This window comes from Leucoraja erinacea, chromosome 25, assembly GCF_028641065.1.
Source record: "Leucoraja erinacea ecotype New England chromosome 25, Leri_hhj_1, whole genome shotgun sequence".
In the NCBI taxonomy this organism is placed as follows: Eukaryota; Metazoa; Chordata; class Chondrichthyes; order Rajiformes; family Rajidae; genus Leucoraja; species Leucoraja erinaceus.
Genome location: NC_073401.1, coordinates 10,302,509 through 10,314,382, shown reverse-complemented (window position 1 = coordinate 10,314,382; position 11,874 = coordinate 10,302,509). Strand labels below are relative to the sequence as shown.

General features: G+C 44.6%; 1 non-coding gene across 1 annotated transcript; it reads right to left on the bottom strand.

Moving 5' to 3' along the window:
• Window positions 1–975: 975 nt before the first annotated feature.
• On the bottom strand, window positions 976–1,047 carry trnaa-ugc (transfer RNA alanine (anticodon UGC)). The gene has a single exon. It is a non-coding gene; the product is annotated as a tRNA-Ala (tRNA).
• Between the last annotated feature and the right edge of the window lie 10,827 nt (window positions 1,048–11,874).

Genomic DNA, 11,874 nt, shown 5'->3' with positions numbered 1-11,874 from the left:
AGCTCTAATCACCAGGCAGGGCAAGACCACCAAGCTCATGGTAAGAGCACATACAAGTTCCCCTTTAGCTCAGAGAACGACATTTCCAATCCTTAGTCATCACTGGGTCTTAATCAAGGAGTTCCCTCTCCAATTGCACGATGGGAGCAATGCAAGAAGCTGGCCCACCATGATGGATTGGATAGAAATGCTACACTTGAAGGCACAAGAACCAGAGGACATAGGCTAAAGGTGAGGGGGAAAGGTTTATAGGAACCTGAGCAGTAACTTCGTCACACAAGGGGTGGTGGGCGTATGGAACGAGCTGCAGGAGGAGGTAGTTCAGGCAGACACTATCGCAACGTTTCAGAAACATTTAGACAGGTACATGGATAGGACAGGTGTAGAGAGAAAGCCTTTTTGACCACCCTATCTACTCGTAACACCACTTCCATGGAAATTGCCTCCCACTTCATCTTTGATACTCCACTCCCCCTTCATTTTAAATGGACAACCAAACCAAAACTTAAAACAAGAAAAACATAGAACATAGAAACATGGAAAATAGGTGCAGGAGGAGGCCATTCGGCCCTTCGAGCCAGCACCGCCATTCGTTGTGATCATGGCTTATCATCCCCAGTCAATAACCCGTGCCTGCCTTCTCCCCATATCCCTTGATTCCACTAGCCCCTAGAGCTCTATCTAATTCTTAAATCCATCCAGTGATTTGGCCTCCACTGCCCTCTGTGACAGGGAATTCCACAAATTCACAACTCTATGGGTGAAAACGTTTTTTCTCACCTCAGTCTTAAATGGCCTCCCCTGGTTCTGGACTCGCCCAACATTGGGAACATTTTTCCTGCATCTAGCTTGTCCAGTCCTTTTATAATTTTATATGTCTCTGTAAGATTCCCCCTCACCCTTCTAAACTCCAGTGAATACAAGCCTAGTCTTTCCAATTTTTCCTCATATGACAGTCCTGCCATCCCAAACAAGTGGAGATGCTGGGGATAGAACCCTGGGCCTCATACATGCAAAGCATGCGCTCTACCACTGAGCTACATCCCCTCCCCTAAACTGGCGCCTGCATTTCCTTGTTCCTTACTAAATAAGTAATTGAATGGCATATCAAGTAATTGAATGGCATATCAAGATCTTACAATCTGGACTTGGTAATAAATTTTCTTCCAAGACCAACTCATCTGGATTAATATTTACGGGGAATTTGGGTGCAGTTCATTTCATTTGTCAGCTCACTATCATTTAGTACCAATTATCAAAGCAATTGAATGTTCATGGTGCATTTTTTGATGACCAAATTGCTATAGCAGACTTGCAAACAGGACAACATGCATCATTGCGTGTGGCACCTTATTATTTATCTGTCACATATAGAGGTAGATTTATGCAAATATTTGTCAGCAGAATAGGTGGGAGATAATAGGCGATTTCATTTAAAACATGAAATTTCACAAAGATGGAAATGAACAGTGGTTGAAGTATTTCTTTCAGCAAACTACCTGCTGTAAACCTTTATGGATTACAGAAAGATGCATTTGCTTGTAACACGTCTCAGTCAATTGCACACTTAGAACTAAATACCTAGAATTACTACTACGGTGCAATTGCATCCCCAACGTTCATCTGAAGATATTTTTCCCCAGACCACTTAAAAATTCGATCTCCAAAGCATTACATTTAATTCAATCTTGCAGGCCTGGATAACTACTTAAAGAAATAGCTCAGTTCTTTTTTCTTTTTCCTCAATATCTGTTCAAACCACCAAACATTACTTGTTTCTGCTGTAGAACCTTAACGTGCACAATAGGGTGCTTCAGTGATTGAAAGCAGAGGTTTTAAGATAGTGTTAATTATATTTCCTGCTGCTTAGAATTGAACAGAGCTAATTTCACTTAAGTGAGCGTCTGGTCATTGTGCAGTTCTATGAACTACATCGCGACTGAAAAACAAGTCCATTTACTGCCCACGGCAATTGTATTCATTCCGCTCATTTAAATATTTTTAGCTGCAGCTCCACAGATTGCGCAGTTAACTATGATTACAGCAAAAATTATGCATTGTTACAATATGCATCCTATTTCTGTGTCTTTGTAGTCTGTCAAACCCCAGCACATTCAAGTTAAGGATAGCGGATGTGTTGTCTATACAAGAATGCGTACTCCATTTGTAATGTTGCTGCCTTACAGCACCAGAGACCGGGCGGGCACCGCTCTTAATACTTGGAGTGTGGACTAGACTTTGAAAGTGCCACCAAAACATGGCGCCTCTCGCATGCGGGATCAGTAGACTATTTCTGTACAGTGGCTGATTGATGTGCTGAGGTATGGCAATACCCTACTGGACTCTTTGCAAGTAAAGAATTTCACCGTGCATTTGCACTTCACACGTGACACTAAAAACGCAATTCAACCATTGATTGAGATATTGACGCGGAAGTGACAAGATCTTTCAGTACTCGTATGCGTATACAGCTCGTTTATGAGCAATTCATCGCAAACTCCAAATCTAGAAGAGTTGCCAACTGCTCAACATTAGGCCATCTTTGCCCCACAATAGTCTACAGTTCTCTTCTGTTCTGAGCTGCACCTCCCAGGTCAGTCATTCTCCTCACATGGCTCATTGTCCAGGAGACGTGGACGTGATTGTCCATGAACATGGAGTTCTGTCATGAAACGATCAATAATTTTATTGGACTGTTTTAGTGGCTTCAATGTTATTTTTACCCATTCAGCCAAATTCATCACACAGCATGCTCATTATCTTGCCAATGTTGATCAACATTGAGTCTTGGACCATTTACAGCTCAAGTATATGTCATTCTTTGTCTTCAAACCTAAATAGTTCCACAAACTTGCTCCTCCTCATTTCTGTAACCACTGTCTAATCTTACCATCTTCCTAACCTACAATCTACATCTACCTCGTGGGAGACAGACAGACCATCTTAGATTGGACTTTACTCAACTTTATCTTGCACGAAACATTATCACCCTTTATCCTGCGTCTGTACTCTGTGGACGGCTTGATTGCAGTCATGCATTGTCCTTCCACTGTCTGGATAGCATGCATCAAAAATGCTTGTCATTGTACCTTGGTACATGTGACAATAATAAACAGAACTAAACTAAGCTAAACAATGGTAAAAAAAAATAGGTAACACAAGCAAGCAGTCATAGGGTGGTAGTCGGGGGTTGTTTTGTATTCCGGAGGTTTTGACCAGTGATTTGCCTCAGAGATGATGTTGGGTGGACAGTTGGATGAGAATCTACATGGCATGATTACCATGTTCATAGATAGCACCAAAACTGGTGGTATGGTGGGTAGTCAAGAAGTTGTCCAAGGTTACAACAAAATGTAAATCAACTGGGAAAGTGGGCAAAGGGATGGCAGATGGAATTTAACGTTACCAAGTGCAAAGTGATGTATTTTGGGAGGTTAAACCAGGGGAGGTTTTCATAGTTAATGATAGTTTCCTGGAGAGTGTTGCCGAATTGAGAAACATAAAGTTCCTGTCCCACTTGGCAATTATTTTGGCGACGTCACTGACTGACGTATCAGGGTCGCCGAATGATTTTGAACATTTCGAAATTCAGCGGCAACAAACAAAATGTTGCGACACTTGAGGAAACCCGCGCATCAATATGTCATCATGCCGTGTCACGCCACATCACAACATAACTTTTTCGGTCAGTCAATGATGCCGACAGTCGCCGTAAAAATCGCCAAGTGGGACAGGCCCTAAAGTACATAGCTTCTTAAAAGTGGCAACATAGGCAGATAGGGTGACATAGGTCTATGACATGCTTGCCTTCATCCGATGGGGCATTGAGTACAAGTGTTGGGATGTCATGTTACAGCTGTTACAATATAAGCGTTGATTAGACATTGATTAGTCTGAAGAAGGATTCCAAACCCGAACCATCATCTATCCATGATCTCCAGAGAAGCTGCCTGACTTACTAAGTTATAGGGAGAGATTGAGCAGGCTAGTCCCCCAAGCAGATGAAGACTGATCTTATAGATGCATATCATGAAAGGATTAGTTAGATAGGGTAAATGAACACCCAGTGATCACCTCATACACTAGCATTATCCTACACATTAGGGACAATTTACAAGCCAGCCAATGGACAGAGGATATAGGTTTAAGATGAGGAGGAATAGATTTAATAGGAACTTGTGGAGTAAAAGAAGAAAGTGGTAGCTTTCATAGTGTGAGTGGAACACTGCCGGCGACCACACCTCATATTGCGTACAGTTTTGGTCTCCAAATCTGAGGAAGGCATTATTGCCCTCACCAGACTGATTCCTGGGATGTCAGGACTGTCTTTAGGGACTTGGTTTAACTCTTAGAATTTACATCTTATAGAAACTTACAAGATTCAATGGACAGGGATAGGAAAGGTTTGGAGAGCTTAAGGATAAGGGGGACTTTAAAACGCAGGAAACTTTTTTCACACAGAGAGTGGTGGGACTGCCGCAGAGGGTGTCGAGGATGGGTCATTTGTTTGGCCCTTGTGGCTAAGGGGATCAAGGGTATGGAGAGAAGGCCGAAGGGCCTGTTTATCAGCATGATCATATTGAATAGCTGAGGCTCGAAGGGCCGATGGCTTTATGACCAGCGTCTGTGGTTCCTTTGTTTCTCCAAAGATGTAAATGACCTAGAAAAGGTGCGGAAAAGTTTCACATGGATGGTGCCAGGTCTGGAGGGCTTGAGTTATACGGAGTAGCTACTGTAGATAGGCTGGAGCGGATCCAGAGCTGCAGATCTGTGGGTTAAATGTGGCTCGGTGACACCTCTGATGATTCCTTATTTAACATCCCTGATGCTTGGGAGGTGACTGATCATTACTTTGCGGGGCTAGAGCTGTTATGTTTTTTTTGAAGATAGGACATGTCTGGACAATCATCCACATTGTCAGCACGACACCTTCCGTCCACAAAAGGATTGTGGCAAAAATGCAAATTCGCAAAATGTAATTTTTCTTCAGTAAAAGAGATTTTATAGAATCTGTATAAAAATCACTTGCACCCCATTTGCATATCTGTTCTTTACAAAGCCACGATTCAGAGCAAGGAAAATTCTCAAGATTTCCAAACCAGAAAAAATTGAAGCATTTTACTTTTGAGCTCAACATTATTTGTAAGGCGCATTCCAAAATCGTTGACCCTTCATCTGTTCCCTTCGTCACTGTTTATGCAAGAAAATACATCTTCAACATGGAGGAAACAATGCATTTTTTGAGAGAAGACACAGTGGCACAGTGGTAGAGTTGCTGCCTTAGAGCGCTATAGACCCAGGTTCAATGCTGACTATGGGTGCTGTCTGCACAGAGATTGTACGTTCCCTCTGTGACCGCATGGGATGTCTCCGGGTGCTCCGGTTTCCTCCGACATTCCAAGGACGTGCAGGTTTGTAGGTCAATTGACTTCGGTAAATTGTCCCTAGTGCGTGGGATAGAAGTACTTCAGGGGTGATCGCTGGTCGGAGCTGAAGGGCCTGTTTCAACGGAGCAACTCTAAAACTAAAAACTAAAACTAAATCTTCTGGAATATTGCTTGTGAGTTGATGTTACAAAATGAATTTAATCTCATGATTACTTTAATTCATCATTTATTATCGGGGTGGGTTTTGTTTACATTGATAAAAAATGAATGCAGGTCTGATTTTGCACATATAGCAATTAAAATGAAATGGCATATGGCCACATTTCCTCAGATTTAAAGAGATTCTGCTAATAACAAGAACATTCGATAGTCTCCAGCTGATTAGCACATTATTTAACTGAGAGAACCGACATTCAAATGTAGGTTGCAAGAGATGTGACAGATGCCAGGAAAAAGAACAGAGGGATAGGCTTTGAAATAAGTTGGCTTTGAATTGCACATTTGAATAATTTCTACAAAGGTATATTCAGTAATAAGATGTGTGATAGGCATGAAAAATTGAACAATGACTGCATATAAAGACATAAAGGTTTGTAGTCTAATTGGCTTGGTATAAGTGTAAAATTGTCTCTAGTGTGTCTAGGGTAGTGTTGGTGTGTGGGGATTGCTGGTCGGCGGGGAATCGGTGGGCGGAAGGGCCTGTTAGAAACATAGAAAATATGTGCAGGAGTAGGCCATTCGGCCCTTCGAACCAGCACCGCCATTCAATATGATCACGGCTGATCACCCACTGTATCTCTAAACCAACATGGACAGGAACATCGGGAGCTCGCGGGTCCCTGGTGGGAGACCGCTTTTCGGAGCTCCCGCACTGGGAACTTCTCCCGCTGGAATCGCGGGGTTTAAAGGACTCAAAACGGGGCCTAACATTTTATTTTTATTTTTTTTGCCTCGTTGGCCTGCTGGACCGCGGAAGAAGAACAAAGGGAAGAGACAAGACTTTTCCTTCCATCACAGTGAGGAGGTGTTGGAAACTCACTGTGATGGATGTTTGTGTAAACTGTGTTAAGTGTGGGTCTTGGTTTTTTTTTGTAATGTTAAGGCTGTAGAAATGCAATTTCGTTCAAACCAAGCTGTTTGAATGACAATAAAAGGCATTCTATTCTATTCTATTCTAAACTAAACTAAAAAGCATAAAAAGTACAGTGACTAACTGACATTAATGCAACCAGTCCTTTCTTACATAGACAAAGCGAGGGTAAAATGAGAAAAGCCCCTTTTAGCTCACTAGGCTGTCCCTTCCTAATGGCCATGTACAATCTACACTACTGTGGAGTCAGCCAATACTGAGCTTACAATGAATAGTATATCATTATATTAAACATCGTGAAAGAAAAGTCTCTTAAATCTATTTATTACCCCTGTAGGTAGTCAAATAAAAACCCTAAGATTTCAAACTGTTTACGACTATCGAATCTCTGTTACTGGACCACACCGCTCCCATCGGGAAGATCCTCACTTCATGACAACATCAGCACAGGAATCTGAATGTTTATTACATTCATGTCCATTTTGTATCCTCATAATCACGCCATTAAACACATCCCTCTTGTTAGCCTACATATGTATCTCTAAACTAAACCAAAATATGCTCCCATTCCACTGACATGTCACTTTAGTAAGTCGAGTCCTCCACATGAGAGCCTTGAAAGTACATCCAGACCCACTCCCCCTCTATAGATAGACACAAAGTGCTGGAGTAACGCACGGGTCAGGGTTCATCTCGGGAGAAAGGGGATGGGCGACGTTTCGATGTCGGGACCCTTCTTCAGACTGAAAGTAGGGGGTGGGGAGGGGGGGGGGAGGGGGAGGTGAAGAGATGGAGGCTAGAACAGACCAGGGCTAATTGGGGCCGACCAATATGAGCACAATGCCCTGCCTGAAGTGATTTGTGACCGGCCCTGATTGATCTTGGTCTTTTCTCGCCTCCAGCTCGTCACCTCCACCCCTCCCCCACCCACTTCCTTCAATCTGAAGAAGGGGCCTGACCCGAAACATCACCCATCCTTTTTCTCCAAAGATGCTGCCTGACCCACCGAGTTACCAGCACTTTGTGCCTATCTTTGCTATAAACCAGCATCTGCAGTTCTTTGTTTCCACTCCCTATCCATGTTCTCCACAGATGCTGCCTGGCCCGCTGAGTTACTGCAACACCACATTTGTTCCAAAAGATGCTGGGAGAATGGGGAAGATTCAGGAAATGGAAAGGATAAACCAGAGTTACTCCAGCATTTCGAGTCCACCTTCGGTTAAAGCCAGCATCCGCAGTTCCTTCCTACAGATTAAGCTGAGACTCTTGCTAGCGGAACTGAGCATGGTGAGGCCTGATTGTGTGGTGTCTTTGATGGTGATGGAGAGGTCTGAGGGAGTTGACGAGGAGGATATGTGAACACTTCAGGGTGACGGCAGAGGGATAAATATAATGGAGTTACCGATAGATGAAATGAAATACTTCAGAGGGACTTCTTGAGAGAGATAATATTGAAAGTGTTAAAGTTGCTGCTGCAAAGTTGAAAGGACCATTAATTATTTAACGAAACATGACGGTATGTGAGGGACAAGGGAATAGAAGGATAGAGTGCGGGTGGGAAGAATTAATTAGGGTGGGAAGTGGATTACCACTCATTTTTTTAACAAGTTTTCAGATTAATGAATCAATGTTCTGAAAGAAGATTTATAGTGATGGAGAGAGCAGTGGGAGACGCAGAATGCTGAGGTTAATCCGTCTCAGTGTGATTATTGGCTTGGACACTCAGTGTTAAAGATAAACCAGGCCTTATCTCTGCACTGATTCATTCTGGCTCCATCAGTTTGCAGGCACTTCTGTCTTGCATCGCACACAGTGAGGGGTTCTCTGACCTCTGAAAACAATGGTATCAGTGAAGCTTGTGTGGAACGTGAAGGATGGAGTGGACATGAGCTGGCTCCAATGATCACTTTCATTTGGCCTTTTGGCAAGACAGCAATTAGCTCTAATGATGAGGCATCCAGCACGGAGACAGGTTCTTCAGCCCAACTTGCCTATGCCAACCAAGATGCTTAATCTACACTAGCCCCATCTGCCCGTGTTTGGCCCATATCCATCTAGACAATAGACAATAGGTGCAGGAGTAGGCCATTCGGCTCCTTCGAGCCTGCACCGCCATTCAATGTGATCATGGCTGATCATCCCCAATCAGTACCCCGTTCCTGCCTTCTCCCCATATCCCCTGACTCTGCTATTTTTAAGAGCCCTATCTAGCTCTCTCTTGAAAGCTTCCAGAGAACCTGCCTCCACCGCCCTCTGAGGAAGAGAATTCCACACACTCACCACTCTCTGTGAGAAAAAGTGTTTCCTCGTCTCCGTTCAAAATGGCTTACCCCTTATTCTTAAACTGTGGCCCCTGGCCCCTGACTCTCCCAACATCGGGAACATGTTTCCTGCCTCTAGCGTGACCATACCCTTCACAATCTTATATGTCTCAATGAGATTCCCTCTCACCCTTCTCCCCTAAACCTCTCCTACCAACCAGGGCGACACGGTGGCGCAGCAGTAGAGTTGCTGCCTCACAGCGGCAGAGACATGAGTTTGATTCTGATTATGCGTGCTGTCTGTACGGATGTTGTAAGTTCTCCCCGTGACCACGTGGGTTTTCTCCGGGTGCTCTGGTTTCTATGCACACTCCAAAGGTGTGCAGGTTTGAGGATTAATTGATTTTGGTAAAAAAAGATTGTAAATTGTCCCCAGTTTGTAGGATAGTGCTAGTGTGCGGGGATCGCTGGTCGGTGCAGACTAAGTGGGCCGCAGGGCGTGTTACTGTGCTGTATCTCTAAACTAAACAAATGTCTTTTAAACATTACTCAATGGTACTTTATTATTACATGCCGCTGGTCAGGATCGAACCCAGGACTCTGGCACTTTAAGGCAGCATCTCTACCGCTCTCCCACCATGCCGCCCCTGCGCTTACACCTCCCTGGGGAACAATGAGTTCAAGACTTTTGAATGCGGCTATGAATAGAAAAGTCTTGACCCAAAACGTCACCCATCCCTTCTCTCCAGAGATGCTGCCTGTCCTGCTGAGTTACCTAAGCATGTTGTGTCTATACACATGATTACAATCGAGTCGTTCACAGTGTACAGATACAGGATAAAGGGAATAATGTTTATTGCAAGATAAAGTCCGATAAAGTCCAGTAAAGTCTAATTAAAGATAGTCCGATGTTCTCCACTGAGGTAGATGGGAGGTCAGGACCCCTCTCTGGTCGGTGATAAAGTGGTTCAGTTGCCTGATGAGAGCTTGGAAGAAACTGTCCCTGAATCTGGAGGTGTGTGTTTTCACACATCTGTGCCTCGTGCTTGATGGAAGAGGGGAGAAGAGGGAGCGGCCGATGATGCTGACGGCCTTGCCGAGGCAGCATGAAGTGTAGATGGAGTCAATGGATGGTTTGCCATCACGCACACCATTCTCCCTCCCATTGCTCAGAAGTTGGACCTTCAGTGAGGCAAACACCAATGTCTGGAGGTAAATGATTGCCTGCAGCCACAGGTGACGTTAGGACTAGGAAAGAAGAAAGGGACTGAGTGAAGGTGAAACATTTTTAGAAATCGATTAAGTTTCCCAATTGCACAATTGCCCTTTGGCAACGTAACATGAATGCTTTATTCTACTGACATGTTGTCCAACCTATCCACGTTGAAGCATTCTTTTGTCAACTTTCCATTGGACATTTAGACAAACAGTATGGCCAGATCTAACATCGCTTAGTCATTTGTGTGTTATTAACCCCTCTTAGCAGCCTAACCTATGAGTCATTTTTCATTTTGCCAATGCTCTATAATTAATGTCTGTATTTATGTACTTGCCCACAGCTCATGTAGGTCCTTAGGCCATTTGTGTGGGTGTACAGACAATTAAATTAAAGTTTTTTTTTTAATGTTGGCAATCTCTTAGTTTATTTAGGTGTGGGGGTTAGGTGTGGGACGTGTGCAGCCCACTGCAGAACAACAGCGGTAAATATTGGAAAACCAATATTAAAATCTCGTTAAGATTTTGTCGGAAATGCTTTCACATGATTTTAATGGCAGTGTAAAGAATCTTTTATCAAATAGATGGGTTTTAAGAAATGTTTTAAAACTCGAGAGAACCAGGGGGTGCAGTGACAGATTATTATATCGTTCAAGGAATCGTTCCTCTAGCTACTACAGGAGGTGCGGCAGTAGTGTTGCTGCCTACAGGGCCTGTCCCACGAGCATGCGACCTGCATGCGGCAAGCGCGAACTAAAGGGCCGGTCCCGCCAGCATGCGACCTGCATGCAGCAAGCTCGACCAAACCAGAAGCGGGAGCCGCGCGGAGGTCGAGTGAGTGACACGGCGTCGAGGCGGCTGCGGGCCAGCAGGCCGTTGCCGTGCGGAATTTTTAAACACGGTCAGTTTTCCGGAGACCAGCTCCGCACAACTCCATACGGCTCCGACGATCGAAGTGGGACCGGCCCCGCAAGGCCGTACGGCTCAAGCGACCTACATTAGGTCGTGCTTGCCGCATGGAGTCGCATGCTGGTGGGACCAGCCCTTTAGGTCGCACTTGCCGCATGGAGTCGCATGCTCGTGGGACAGGCCCTTTACAGCGCCAGAGACCCAGGTACGATCCTGACTACCGGTGCTGTCTGTATGGAGTTTGTACATTATCCCTGATGACTGGGTCTGTTTTCTCCAGGTGCTCCGGTTCCCTCCCACACTCCAAAGACGTACAGGTTTGTAAGCTACAGCAATTGGCTTTGGTTCCAAAAATGTAAAATTGGCCCTAGTGTGTAGGATAGTGCTGGTGTACAGGGCGATCGCTGGCTGACACCGACTCGGTGGGCCGAAGGGCCTGTTTCCTAAATCTAAAGTCTAAGGAAATGAATAGAAAGAGGGATCTGAGCTGACAATGCCACTGACTGTAATAAAGGCAGAACGTGTATCAACCAATTGAGCAGAGATACTGGGTGTTGGTGAGGCTACAGACCATAAAGGTAGGAACAATCAAGACTGTGAAGAAATCTATATGCAAAGGTAACAACTTAAAATTTGAGTTATTGAGTTAGTATAGCTCAAAAGGACACAAAGTACTGGAGTAACTCAAATGGCCAGGCAGCTTCTCTGGAGAACATGTCTGAAGAAGGATTCTGACCCGAAACGTCACCTGTGTGACAAACTGCACAGGAAGCACTGGACTGACGGCCCGTTGTCAGGATCAAACCTGGCTGGGTCTTTGACACTGTAAGGCAGTCCACTGTTCCACCCTGTCTGAAGTCCTCCACCATAGTCCCTTGCACAAAAAAACCCAACTCTACCGCTGCGCCACCATGCGGAAGGACATTATTGCCATAGAAAGAGTGCAGAGACGGTTCACCAGACTGATTCCTGGGATGTCAGGACTGTCTTATGAATAAAGACTGGATAGACT